General features: G+C 44.2%; 1 pseudogene; it reads left to right on the top strand.

The window, feature by feature from the left end:
• The first annotated feature begins 1,718 nt into the window (after positions 1-1,718).
• LOC132825814 (uncharacterized) lies at positions 1,719-7,209 on the top strand (annotated as a pseudogene).
• Positions 7,210-15,326: the final 8,117 nt, after the last annotated feature.

The following is a 15,326-nucleotide window of genomic DNA, read 5'->3' as shown; positions in this document are numbered from 1 at the left end:
ACAGAAAGGTTAAGACCCAGAGCTCTGTATACTTCATCCACTTATTGTTAGAATAAAACTAAAAGTGTAAGATTAAATATCTTTTCTTATTGCTTTATTTAAAGAGCACGCAGGACTTGGCTCACAGATAAGAGAAAATAAGTGTGTAGATTGAGCCTAAAGTCCATCAGATGGTGAGCCTGACGTGATCCAGACTGAGCGATGTAAACACGAGAAAAATAGAATCAACGGACACTGACGTCTGGTGACGACAACAAGCGGCGCCGCAAAAAAAAAGTGAGCAGACACCTGTTTATATCGAAGTTCTGCGATTGGACATACTAAATTGATTGTTGTCACTAGACTGCAAGTGTCCTAGTAATAGTAAGTGGATAAAGTATTGATTTCATATGTACGGGTTTAAAGTCCCATGGGGTTAGAGTCCTCATAAAAGCACCAAGGTACGTATGTGTGAGAAGGATTGGTTGAATACGTACGGGTTTAAAGTACCATGGGGTTAGAGTCCTCATAAAAGCACCAAGGTACGTATGTGTGAGAAGGTTTAAAGTCCTTTGAGCAGGGTCTCATAAAAGCACCGCTCACAAGTATTGGTTGAATACGTACAGGTTTAAAGTCCCATGGGGTTAGAGTCCTCATAAAAGCACCGAGGTACGTATGTGTGAGAAGGTTTAAAGTCCTTTGAGCAGGGTCTCATAAAAGCACCGCTCACGAATTTTGGTTGATGATTGATGTGTTGTAAGTTTTAAAATTATATTGGGGAATGTACGGAGGGTGGTAGGAAAGCCAGTGGTGTCTCTGAGACAAAGACGGTGGTGTCTCAGTGAGAAAGAGTAGGCAGTAGAAACTTAAAGGTGATAACAAAACTGCTGGTAACTTTGACTGTAAGGGCCAGTTGCTCGGGTGTATTTTATACAGATTGATTGATTCGCAACCAGATTTGTTTTAATTGGGTTGGTTGCTTGGCTAAATTAAATATAAACCGATTGGTCATTGAACAGGAGGATTTAAAAAAAAACAGAAATACATAAAATGATAGGAAATTTGATAAAGAGTGTGAAGAAAACGGAGGATGTTCTTCTGATTTAGTGTTGTCCATAAAACAGCAGTGGGGTAAAGTTAGAAGTCAGTTAATTAGTGGGCTTGCAAAGAACAAACAAAAAACAGTGATGCAGAAATATGGGAAGATTTATAAAAGCAGGGCAAAGTCCCTAAAGATGAGGAGAGGAAGAAATTGTCACCGTTTTTGGGAAAAGCAGAAGAGTAGGTTAGATTAGAAGTAGAAGAGCATGTGAAGGGAAAGAAAGGGTCAATACTGGTTGGAAGAAAGTGGACAAAAGAAGCCGAAGAGAAAGAAGAGAGGAGGAGTCAAGGAGTAGCACAGATAGTGAAGACGAGGAGTCCCGCCCAGGGGGCGGTCCAAACATGTACCCTGTCACTTTAAAAGGCTCACTTCCATGCATATTGAACAGGACTCCTCAGGGGTACAGCCTCCGTTTGAAAACAGTTATGATTTGTGACGGAGGGAGGTAATACGGCTGCCCATAAAATATCAGCACCAACTGCCTCTAGTTTATAAAGGCTCTTTTATGGGGGATGTGTATCAGCCCTTTACCTATATGGATATGAATTGTATTTTGGATAAAATGTCCCCACCCATGGAGGGAGGTGTACCCTGGATGACTAAATTTGGCCAATGCACACTAGGCTTCAAGTTGGCCATGGGTGATTGGAGAGCATTATTGGGCAAACAATTGAGTATGTGGGAGGTACAGCAGATTGAAGTGTCTGCGGGGACCACCTTAGTACCTGACTCAGACCCGTTTGCGCAGCATGCCAACTGTGTGGGAAAGGCAATGAGGGATACATTCTTGATTCCACCGGGAGCGATGCACTTGCTCACCTTCACAATGAAGGAGGGCGAGGAGATGCCTGCCTTTTTGGCTAGATGTAAAGGTACGTGGACAGATACTGCGGGGAGCCATCCAGGGTCAGGTCAGCTACAGACCACGTTATTTAGGAATGCCGTTATGGCAGGGATGCCTAAGGAAGTAAAAGAGGCAATGGAGAGTAATCCTGATATCCCAGGGTGTTCTACAGAACAGTGGGAAAAACATTTGATGCATCATATGAAGCGATATAGGACAAAACAGGATGAAGATAAACAGAGCAATGAGTCAGCACAAGTGCAGTTGCTGAAGTTACAGCTTGATGAGGCTAGACGGAAGGATAATGAGACAAAGAAGGCCTCCCCAAAGACAACTAATCAGATTGTGCCGTTGCCACAAAATGACCGGCAGAGTCTACACCCGGCACCTGATTCGACGCCATATTACCCCCTTTATGGCGTGGTAGAGGAAGGGGCCGTGGAGGAGTCAGAGGTTAGCCACCGGACACTTGTTTTGAATGTGGCCAACCTGGGCATTGGAGAAGAAAATTGTCCCCGGTTGTGGGGCCCCCAGGGACGCCAGGGACTGATCCGAGGACAGTATGTCCCCTTAAATCTGCCTTTGACATTGCCACTGATCACATCAGTGGCCGGACAGACCTTTTATCACCAATATATTTCATCACCTGCATGCCCTGTGAATTTGATGGGACGTGACTTGCTGGTGAGATGCAGGGTCTCAGTTCTGTGCGAACCAGACAAACTCGTAGTGACCTTTCCAAATGGCTATTCTGTTAATTGTTCGATGGCGATGGTTCACTCTGGACCCCAAATGATATTATCACCAGACACATCACCAATGGCAGAAGGGCAGTGGGCAGATATATACTGGGTGCAAATGTGTTGCTGGTCAAAGCACAGCAGGCCAGGCAGCATCTCAGGAATAGAGAATTCGACGTTTCGAGCATAAGCCCTTCATCAGGAATAAGAGAGAGTAGCCAAGCAGGCTAAGATAAAAGGTAGGGAGGAGGGACTAGGGGGAGGGGCGATGGAGGTGGGATAGGTGGAAGGAGGTCAAGGTGAGGGTGATAGGCCGGAGTGGGGTGGGGGCGGAGAGGTCAGGAAGAGGATTGCAGGTTAGGAGGGCGGTGCTGAGTTGAGGGAACCGACTGAGACAAGGTGGGGGGAGGGGAAATGAGGAAACTGGAGAAATCTGAATTCATACCTTGTGGTTGGAGGGTTCCCAGGCGGAAGATGAGGCGCTCCTCCTCCAGCCGTTGTGTTGTTATGTTCTGCTGGTGGAAAAGTCCAAGGACCTGCATGTCCTCGGTGGAGTGGGAGAGAGAGTTAAAGTGTTGAGCCACGGGGTGATTGGGTTGGTTGGTTCGGGCGGCCCGGAGGTGTTCTCTGAAGCGTTCCGCGAGTAAGCGGCCTGTCTCACCAATATAGAGGAGGCCACATCGGGTGCAGCGGATGCAATAGATGATGTGTGTGGAGGTACAGGTGAACTTGTGGCGGATATGGAAGGATCCCTTGGGGCCTTGGAGGGAAGTGAGTGTGGAGGTGTGGGCGCAAGTTTTACATTTCCTGCGGTTGCAGGGGAAGGTGCCGGGGGTGGAGGTTGGGTTGGTGGGGGGTGTGGATCTGACGAGGGAGTCACGAAGGGAGTGGTCCTTGCGGAACGCTGATAGGGGAGGGGAGGGAAATATATCCTTGGTGGTGGGGTCCGTTTGGAGGTGGCGGAAATGGCGGCGGATGATACGTTGTATGCGGAGGTTGGTGGGGTGGTAGGTGAGAACCAGTGGGGTTCTGTCTTGGTGACGGTTGGAGGAGTGGGGCTCAAGGGCGGAGGAGCGGGAAGTGGTGGAGATGCGGTGGAGGGCATCGTCGATCACGTCTGGGGGGATTCTGCGGTCCTTGAAGAAGGAGGCCATCTGGGCTGTGCGGTGTTGGAATTGGTCCTCCTGGGAGCAGATGCGGCAGAGACGAAGGAATTGTGAATATGGGATGGCGTTTTTACAGGGGGCAGGGTGGGAGGAGGTGTAGTCCAGGTAGCTGTGGGAGTCAGTCGGTTTATAATAGATGTCTGTGTTGAGTCGGTCGCCCGAGATAGAAATGGAAAGGTCTGTGTTGAGTCGGTCGCCCGAGATAGAAATGGAAAGGTCTGTGTTGAGTCGGTCGCCCGATGGCTTATGCTCGAAACGTCGAATTCTCTATTCCTGAGATGCTGCCTGGCCTGCTGTGCTTTGACCAGCAACACATTTGCAGCTGTGATCTCCAGCATCTGCAGACCTCATTTTTTACTCGAAGATATATACTGGGGACTCCTTGAACCTGAAAAGGGCAGAATAACGGCATACAGTCTTTATATAACCAAGGGCGACCCTGGGTTCAGATGCTGCATCCCTATGCTCCTCCTGCAGATCCCCTTCATGTGACCCTATATTACGACAGATGACAATAGAATCTATTTGCATGCGTTCAATCGACACCTGGAAGGTGTGGTGGGTGTTGTGGAACTAACTCTCAAACAGTTGGAATGGTATGAGATATCTGAAGAAGCTATACCGCATTTCACATTGGCAGTGCATGCTGAACATCAGGCCAAAGAACTGGGACTCATGTCCAAATGCTTGATAGAGCTAACTGATTGGGTGTGGACTCAGTTACCGGTTTGCAATATTCACCCTCAGTTGAAGCTTATAGACTTGTGCACAGAACAACTGACAAAGTGTTGCTGGAACATAGGCAGATTGAAAGGTTTCATGGCAGGAAAAGACGGACCATCCACAGGCTGTAGCGATGCTCGATACGCTACCGGATGCCTTGTGGTCAGCAGGTTCGACAGACCTTGGTTACTGCGAACACATCGCACCAATCACATTCGATTTAATAAACCACACTCCGATTTGGCAGAGACAATACCCACACAAACCAGAGGCCGAAGCCGGCATCGCCAACATAATTGAAGGATTGGTAGCAGCAGGGGTTCTAGAACCCTCTCAGTCAGCCTGGAACACTCCTATCTTACCTGTAGAGAAGCAGAATACAGGCAAATATAGGATGGTGCATGATCTTAGACGGATCAATAGTGTCGTTTCTACTCCAACAGTTCCAGACCCAAACCCCTATACTGCGATGTCTGTGCTGACCCTGACCATAAGTGGTTCTCGTGCATTGATCCGGCCAACGCGTTCTTTTGTTTGCCCCTAGCTGATCATTTCAGGGACATTTTTTCGTTCACCTATAAAGGCCAACAACTTTGTTATACAAGAGTCCCTCAGGGGTTTATTTTGTCACCTGGGGTGTTTAATCAGGTACTGAGACAGCAGTTGAAGGATCTGATGCTCCCAGACGGGGTGGTATTGATTCAATATGTGGATGACATTCTTTTGGCGGTACCCGATCATGTGTTTTGTTTGGCAGCTACACGCTCGTTGCTGTTACCCTTGTATAACGTCGGTTTCAAAGTTTCACGGGCTAAATTACAATCCTGCAGACGAACGGTGTCTTTTTTGGGCAGAGTTATTTCCAGTAAGGGAACAGGTGTGTCTCCATCCCATAGATCTTCTATTCTGCATCATGCCAAACCAGTCACTGTAAAATACATGCTTTCATTTCTTGGGTTGGCAGGATACAGTAGACAATTTGTTCCCTCATATGGGGAGCTTACTTTTCCTCTAAATGGTAAATGTGCAAGGCATGAGAAATTTGTCGGCCCATTTGCAGTGGACCACGGAGGCAGACGAAAGTTTCATATCTCTTAAACAGGCCCTAACACGGGCTGCTGATTTAGCGGTCCTGGATTATAAAGAGCCATTTTTCCTCGATATTTCTGAAAAATCACACACAATAAATGGTGTTCTTTTTCCGGAAAAAGGGGGAGGCAGGCAGGTGCTGATGTATGTAAGTGTTACCTTGACCCAATAGAGGACAGATACCCACCATGTACAAGACATGTAGCAGGGGTAGCAAAAATTCTCCGAAAGGTAGCACATATGTCATGGGCCATTCACTAACAGTACTGACGACACATAGTATAGTGGCCTATGTGAACTCAACAGCCTTTATAATGACGCCACTGCGGCAGATCAGGTTAGAGAAAATTCTGAGTGTACCACATTATAATTTTTACACATGAAGGAATTAACATGGCTGATAAGATGGGAGAAGGAGAGCCACATATGTGTGAGAAAAGGGCACAGAGAGACGCCAAAGTTAGGCCAGATTTACAGGCAATTCCATTAGTAGACCCAGAAGAAGTGCTGTTCACAGATGGTTGCTGTTATAGACATCCAACTGAGGGACTTAAAGCAGCCTAGGCAGTGGTGCGACAGACAAGTGAGGGATTTGAAGAAGTGTTGATAGGAAAAGTGACAGGCAAAGAATCAGCCCAATTGGCTGAACTACAGGTAATGAGTGAAAATTGTATCAGAGAATGTAAAACGTGTTCAGAATATAATGTAAAAGCAACAGTGAAACCACAAGAGGGAAAATTTCCTCTCCCATGAATGCCAGGTCAGGAAAGAGTGATTGACTACACTGACATGGTAGAGAGAGTAAACGGATGCAGGTACCTTTTGGTACCAATGGATGCATACACTGGTTGGCCAGAAGTGATACCTGCGAAAAAGGAAGATGCAAAGACAGTGATTAAATTTTTGATAAATCAATATATTCCAACGCATGGGTTTCCAAAGAAAGTCAGGTCAGATAATGGCACGCATTTTAAGAATAAAGACCTGCAAGAAGTAGAAGCAGCTTTAGGACTGAAACATGCGTTTGGAATGGTGTACCATCCTCAGTCACAGGGAAAAGTGGAGAGAATGAACCAGTCCATAAAGGGAAAAATAGGAAAAGTGTGTGCACAAACGAAGTTAAGCTGGGTGGATGCCCTACCTTTAGCCTTAATGTCCATTAGAAGCTCAATAAACTCTATTACAGGATTTACCCCGTATGAGCTAACAACAGGGCAGCAGTTTCCGGGAGCTGGAATACAGATGTTAGAGGGAGGAGTCTCAATAAGGTACAAACCTTATTACGATCAACTAACAGCTTTGGTCTCAGCTTTCTCTAAACAGGTTGGATTGGAAAAGGGGGACCTACAGAGCCAGGCGCCATCCACCACAGCGTGGGTCCTGCTGAAGGTGATCAAACGGAAATGGTCGGAGCCACAGTGGACAGGACCTTACAAGGTGGTGGAAAGGACATCTCATGCGGTTCGACTACAAGGGAAAGGAGACACTTGGTACCATTGGAGCCAGTGTGCGGCCACAGAACCGCCAACGAGAACTCTAGAACAAATAAGAACAGAAAAAGAGTAGAAGGGTCTTAAACTTTTAATTGTTGTATAACGAATATTATGTTTATTTTAGTAATTAGCCCGCGTTATTCTAGGCCGTTAAAATTGGGAGTTTTCACTATTTTATGTATAAGTGTTATGATACTATTAATAAGGGGATCAACCGCGAGGGACAAACACACACACAAGGTAGAGAGTCCCAGGAATAAGAAATCAATAGGACAAGAGAGGGACAAATGTTTAAGGGAGGCAGGGAGCCGGGTACACATCAGACATGATAAAAAGCGTGATACAATATACCAGTTTGATTTATGCCAAGTAATTGACTGTGGCCAAGATACAGGGAGCTGGAGGGGGTATGATGTATATCTTTGCATCTACGCCATTTACTATGACCCATGCCCTTCGTGGGATGATGGATTAACATGGACTGGGGGACAATGGACCTAAGAAGTTGTCACCCTTGGATAATAGATGGGAAGTTCGAGACCATGTGAGCTTGACAAAGGGACAACTCGATCATTCCTCAGAGCTAAAAAATCCACTCTAGTTAACCCTGACAAGATTCAACACTAACGCTAGTCCCAAAGAGGTATAGTTTTACCGTGGAATTGATGACGGAAGCTTTTATTTTGTAATAGGGGTTCCCCACAGCGTACCTGATGAATATAAGTTGGTAGACCAGGTAACAACAGGATTTGAGAATCTCCCAATTATTAGTGCTTTATATCCAGTTACGCCGAATAAAAATGTTGATCAAATTAATTATGTACTCAGGCTAGCCAATCGAACTAGGGATGCCGTGGCGGGACTCTCTGAACAACTGGCAGGGACCTCATTGATGACAGTACAAAATAGAATGGCCTTAGATATGTTGTTGGCAGAAAAGGGGGGAGTGTGCTCTATGTTTGGAGATCAATGTTGTACGTTCATTCCCAACAATACAGCACCTGATGGCTCGGTAACCAGAGCCCTGGAAGGATTAAGAACCTTGTCTGAAGAAATGCATGAACATTCAGGTATTGACAACCCTCTAGGAGGCATTTTCGATTCCTGGGTAGGGAAATGGAAAGGATTAATCGTCTGTGTTTATGTCCCTCGTTGGTATGACCATTGTGTTCGTGTTGTGTGGATGTTGTTGTATCCCCTGTATCAGATCTTTGTTGAACAGGGTAATTATTACAGCAATTGAAGGGAAGGATCCACCGCCCTACCAGATGTTACAGATGGAGACGGAAACCATGGCTCTGGCAAGAGGGGAAGGTTATGCGTCGGAGAGCAAATGTGATGCATAAAACTGGTTTGTTGGTCTCATTTTCATGAGACCAAAAGGGGGAGTTGTAAGAATATATATAGCTTACCGGTAAACTTTCGAGTGGGCGTGTCCTCGGCGTTCGGAGGTCACGTGGTCCTCTGATGCGTGCGCAGAGGATGATCACGTGATGCTCCGAGACGTGGGTGCGGTCACGTGGTCTCCCTGTTTCTCGTTCCGGAAGAGTGGCGGGAGGTCACGTGATTGGCCGTTTCGCGGCCCGGAAGTGTGCGAGTCTGCCGTTTCGCGCCCGAAAGGAGGCCGCGTGGTGCTCCTTTTCAGAGACAAAGGAGGGTCACGTGGGATCGGACATCCGGGAATGCGAGGAGGCGGGGAATGGAGTCAGAGCAACAGCCAATTAGAAGACAATTTCACTTGAGTGATGGTATGATGTTTTGTATGGTATAAAAGACTGGGTCAGGGACAGATATACATCTTTTGGTCTTTGTGAACTGACTGACTTAGTAGTTTGTCAAGGACAGAAAGGTTAAGACCCAGAGCTCTGTATACTTTATCCACTTATTGTTAGAATAAAACTAAAAGTGTAAGATTAAATATCTTTTCTTATTGCTTTATTTAAATAGCACGCAGGACTTGGCTCACACATAAAAGAAAGTAAGTGTGTAGATTGAGCCTAAAGTCCATCAGTCCCTATGTATGAAGCTGAGAATATTGTATGCTTTATTAACAGCTCTCTGTACTTGTCCTGCTACCTTTAATGACATGCACCCAGGTCTCTCTTCGCCTGCACATTTGATAGAATAATAACTTGTGGCAGAGTGCTTTTGCTCACAATTCTCAGTATTGAACTTTATCCTCCACTCCATTGAGGTGTTAATGTTCTTTTCAAGTTCTCCTCACAGTTTAAAGTTAAAAATCACACAACCCACTGCTGTTAAAAATCACACAATACCCGGTTATAGCCCAACAGGATTGTTTAGAAGCACTAGATACTGGACGCTGCTCCAATAGCCAGTGCTTCTAAATAAGCCTGTTGGATTATAAACAGGTGTTGTGTGATTTTTAACTTTGTTCAACCCGGTCCAACACCGGCACCTCCAAATCCTTACAGTTTATAATTCTCCCAGTAAGGAGCACAGACAGTATGTATGAGACTTCAATAGAGAGAGATGGAAGGCCGAATAAATATAATCTTATCACTCTGTCCCTTCTAATTTACTAAATTGTCACACAATACTTCACGGGCATTAAAAATCAAAATATGACACTGGAAGTGTTTAGGTTAAGTGTCCAACATCTTGCTCAGAGAAGTAGCTTTTAAGACATGTCTTACAAAAGTAAAATGAGACATAGAGAAGTTCACAGTTTAGGGCCCAGCCGTAGGCTCATTCAGCATTCGTAGAACAATTAAAGTTGGAAGTGCTCAAGAGATCAGAATTAGAAAAATATAGAAAAAAGATCCATTATCTTGGAAGATGGTATGACTGGAGGAGATTACAGAAATACAAATGGGGATCACTCTTAATGAAGTTTCACCCTAACTTCACTTCATCTCTGCAGTTGGTGCACTTTCTGTTCATCCTATTTGGTCCCTGCAAATTCAATCTTTATTATTAAAATATCCCCAATGAAAGAACAGCAGTTTGACGCCAATTTAGTTTGGGATGGAGTGGAGGGGGGAGATCATAGAACTGAAAATGATCCTTTTGTGTGAGTGGTCCTTGTAAGTATACTGTTCAGGGGGTTTGGGGCAATGTAACTGGATGGTGCTAATAGAGGTCTTCCAAATCTTGGAAATAAACCTTCAGTATATATGGCAAAAGAAACTTGGTGGAGAATGAAGGATTTTCTGGAATACAGTACCCCAGTCAGAATGATCCAGTCTCCTCAAAATGCTAAAGAAGTGACTGAGTCAGAACCACCTGAAAATTGAAGATCACTGCTTTATGGTGATTCTCGGTAATGATTACAGAACCATCCTATAATAGACAAGCAAAATTGTCTAAGTGTAACTTAAGTTTTTTGAAGTTAAGTAATTTCCTTGGAATTCCAGATAGTATGAAAAAGGAGGCCCGAGTACAATAACTTTGGAAAATGGGAACATGGGCAGAAGGAATGTTGAAGTAAGACTTTAAAATGTTCGAGCAGAAGTTAATCTAAAAATCTTCAACTTTACTACTTTCATTTTTCCCCATAACCCTTGATTACCTTATTAAAGATGTAATTGTCTGTATCAGTTCTGAATACACTTAACAATGGAATCTCTACAGCTTTCTTTGGTAAAAAATTCTTCAAATTCACTCACCTCTGAGAGAAGAAATTTCTCCTCATTTCTATTTTAACCAGGTGACCCCATATTCTGAGATTATGTCCTCTGGTCCTCATCTGTCTAATAAGGGGATACAATCTCTCAGCACCTACCCTCCAATAATCTTATGCTTTTCAATAAAATCATCTCTCATTCTTCTAAACTCCAATCAGTACAATCGCAAACTACTATAAGACCATAAGACATAGGAGTGGAAGTAAGGCCATTTGGCCCATCGGGTCCACTCCGCCATTCAATCATGGCTGATGGGCATTTCAACTCCACTTACCAGCGTTCTCCCCGTAGCCTTTAATTCCTCGAGACAACAAGAATCTATCAATCTCTGCCTTGATGACATTTAGCGTCCCGGCCTCCACTGCACTCCGTGGCAATGAATTCCACAGGCCCACCACCCTCTGGCTGAAGAAATGTCTTCGCATTTCTGTTCTGAATTGACGCCCTCTAATTCTAAGGCTGTGTCCACGGGTCCTAGTCTCCTCGCCTAATGGAAACAATTTCCTAGCATCCACCCTTTCCAAGCCATGTATTATCTTGTACGTCTCTATTAAGTCTCCCCTTAATCTTCTAAACTCCAATGAATACAATCCCAGGATCCTCAGCCATTCCTCATATGTTAGACCTACCATTCCAGGGATCATCCGTGTGAATCTCCGCTGGACACGTTCCAGTGTCAGTATGTCCTTCCTGAGGTGTGGGGACCAAAACTGGACACAGTACTCCAAATGGGGCCTAACCAGAGCTTTATAAAGTCTCAGTAGCACATCTCTGCTTTTATATTCCAACCCTCTTGAGATAAGTGACAACATTGCATTCGCTTTCTTAATCACGGACTCAACCTGCATGTTTACCTTTAGAGAATCCTCGACTAGCATTCCCAGATCCCTTTGTACTTTGGCTTTACTAATTTTTTCACCATTTAGAAAGTAGTCTATGCTTTTATTCTTTTTGTCAAAGTGCAAGACCTCGCACTTGCTCACGTTGAATTCCATCAGCCATTTCCTGGACCACTCTCCCAAACTGTCTAGATCCTTCTGTGGCCTCCCCACTTCCTCAGTACTACCTGCCTGTCCACCTAACTTCGTATCATACTCAACCTCTCCTCCCAAGAAAATCCCTTCTTACCTGGGTAAATCCAAGAGGAAAAGAGGAATGTGACCGGGTCAAATGAACCAGTTCAGTGTAGATTTTACTGATGAGCAGGTCACTAAAGTAATCAAGAGATGATCATGAGGAATAAATACGTGACATCAGCATCTCAATGAGGGAGAGGATTCATGAATACCTGCAATAGCTTCATTAGGGCAGCATAAAATCTTAGTAGATATGGTTCCTTCAGTTCCAATCACCAATCAACCACAAGAGAAATTTTGTATATAACACAGATGGAAGCAAAATAAAGATAGGCAGAGTGAAGCCCAAAGATTGCAAATAGGGAATGTTATAGCCCATATCCATTTATGGGCTAGCCCTAACAATGAGAAACAAGTTTAGCGATTAATATCATAAATAAGACAAGAGTATTGGCAAATTCCTGAAGGAAATAAATCATTTGGCCATCTGTAAGTAGAAAAAATTATATTTAATACAATTGCTGCTTATACTTGTTCTTTAATGCTGATAGTAATAGCCAAATCCATCACCTTGGACTGGTCAAAGAATGGAGTGTAAAGTCCAATTTCCTGGAATGTCTGCTGCACATAAGCAGGTTTGCAGCAATAGAAACAGCAGTGATTCCTGGTGAAGAACTTTGTGCTTATTGGTGCTACCCTATTAGAACAGAAGCAAAGGCAACACTGCAGCAATAGTTAAAGAACTACTGGAGACAGGGGTATTGCAAGTGACAACTTCCACAACTAATTCACCTGTGTAGCCAGTCTTGAAACAGGACAGAACATGTCAGTTAGAGTTATCATTTGATACATTGTTTGTTCCAAACCCTACTACAGTCTTTCATGAGCTAGTCACTATAGAACATTAACAGCTTGACACACTGCCAATGAACTCTGAGCTATTCCTTAGGCTCCAGACTCATAGGACAAATTTGTTTTCACCATAAGGAAGAAGTAATACACATGGATCCAAGGTGTACAGAAATTTCACAAAACTCCATGTATATTCCACCACAAAATGAATGGGGTCCTGGCAACCGAGGACACAGCCACAAAAGAAGGTTTTGGGATGAACACCTGACAGATATGTCAGGAACACACAGCATATATTGCTTTTCTTTTCATTAACTACATCTCTACTGATACTGAACTACGATAGTGAACTACCTTTAATTTAAAAACCCTCTCACCATCTAACTTCTCCCATCTCTGACAGCCCCTTGAACAAGACCTCTGGAGGTACACTTGTGAAGGCTGTCATTCCACCCCTCCGCCAGTGAAGATGCATTTAATGCAGTGAGTACTCTGTCTAGAGTAGTTCAAGGTCACATTCTAATGAGCACAACTGATATGAGCCATCAGTTAGAGGAGGAAGAACAGCTAAGTTCTTGGATACTTGGAGGATTACTGGAGAGCAGGTCCCTGCTGAGCTCAGTCTAATCTCAATGGTAGTGAGCTGACAGAGATACATGGACAAATAGGGGAATTTCTAGCAGAGGTGCCAGCAAACAAGTGTGGACTGGAGCGAAGGTGACTGTGCACTTCTGTCCGATGCCAGGGCTCTGTCCTACGATCACAAAGCTCCCTCCGTTACATGGGTGACAGCCATAATGGACAGTCAGGACTAGCAGAAAAACAGTTTTTACTGGATATGTGGGGACCCACACTCCATCATTTGAGTGATAGGCTAATTCATTCACTGGCTAGATGAGCAAAGTCTAAGAGACCTTGACATTTCTCCAGGTGCCCCATTCTCTCGAAGGGTGAGGGAAGTGTTATTGATCATCAACGGGGAGTAGGAAAGACAGATATTGTAATCTCAAAACACCAGAAGTATCCTGCTACACCATCTCCTCTCAAACAGGAACCCAAATACTTCTATCTGATCAGTAGCCTTGTGAAAAGAGACCAGCATTGTGACACCTGTCACCCTATATGATCATGGTTGATTATCCACTTCAATGCCCTTTCTCCCCCAAACTATCCCCAAACACTTCTATCTGATCAGGATATGAAACTTACACTTACACCTTTGCAGAAGACTCCCCAAGCAGGCCAGAGGCTCCTTGGGCCCAGGCCATTTGAGGAGCCTCACCAAATGAGGCAAGCCAGCAAAACAGTCAGCAGGCTTCTTCAAACTCAGTCGCGGTTATTGAGATGGCTCTTGGACGTAGCTGCGGGAAAAGAAAGATTAAAAAGCATTAAAGTCATGTTTGATGGATGGAAGTATGCAGAAGTACGCCATTCAGCCTTTCAAGCCTGCTCTGTGTTATGGACCAGGCCAGACCCCTCAAACATTTTAAGCAGTTAGCCCATACTCAACTTTGCTATTTGTTTTAGGTAGTGTATAGTGGACATTCCTGGAGCGAAGTAACTGTTCTGACTGTCATGTTTTGAACAAACAGAATTTATTCACAAAATTACAGAATGAAACACAAAGAACAGAAAATAGGACACCGGATAACTTATCCAAAACCTGACACACTATCCCAACTTAATGATGCTATTCCGAAAATACTTGCAACAGCCCCAATAAACACAAAGAGTAAAAATGAAACAAACCAAGGATTGAAGCTAGAGAGACAGAGCACCCAGGTGGATCTGTCCCAGCAGCCATTTTTCACACACACTACTGCTGAATTGAATCAAAACTGAAATCTAAACAAAGGTGTTGGGACAGATCTTCTGTCCCCGTGTTTGTTTGGAGGAGAGAGACACCGGGTCTGATTAAAAGTATAAACAGGTTTAATGAGAGAGAATCGTACACAGTACAGTGAGGTGTCTAGCTCACTGGAGAAGGCGTTCTGACTATTTTTAAATTTGTCTATCCTTTTGTTCTTTCACATTCCAGAGTTACATCCTTATTTGGTAAAATACAGAATTTTCGTATGTCATTGGTTCTCACCTGATAACGTTCTATTACCTCAGTTTGAGCTACGTGCGTTTAGATACGGCTCTAATGTCCTGTTATCTCTCACCCTCCCTGGGGCCTCTTCAGGCTATGCCATCAGCTTTTCAGTCTGTTCTTAGTGTAACATAATGGCTTACTGTTGTCTAGTGAAGCTAACAAGTTCCAGACTTGCTAATACTACCTTACGTGAGCACTACCTAACAATAAAGTTTCTTACACTACCTAACCTTAATAATGGATCCCAACAAAGGTTAGCTACACAGTTAGCTGACCACTACCCTTTGATTATACCTCTTTTTAAGACATGAAAGTCTTAGGCCGGAGATATTATCTGTTAGGGGTAAACAAAAAGAGACCCACTAAACCTTTCAAACCCAGTCTACTTGGATCCTGGCCAATTACCAACTCTCTAAAAAATGATTCAAGGGTATAGCAGCCTTGTAAAAAGAAAGCAGCATTGTGACATCTGTCACCCTAAATGATCATGGTTGATCATCCACTGCAATGCCTTTTCTCC

The sequence above is a fragment of the Hemiscyllium ocellatum genome, chromosome 2, assembly GCF_020745735.1.
Source record: "Hemiscyllium ocellatum isolate sHemOce1 chromosome 2, sHemOce1.pat.X.cur, whole genome shotgun sequence".
NCBI lineage: Eukaryota > Metazoa > Chordata > Chondrichthyes > Orectolobiformes > Hemiscylliidae > Hemiscyllium > Hemiscyllium ocellatum.
Note: the sequence above shows the minus strand (reverse complement) of the source record. Positions and strands in the feature narration are given on the sequence as shown.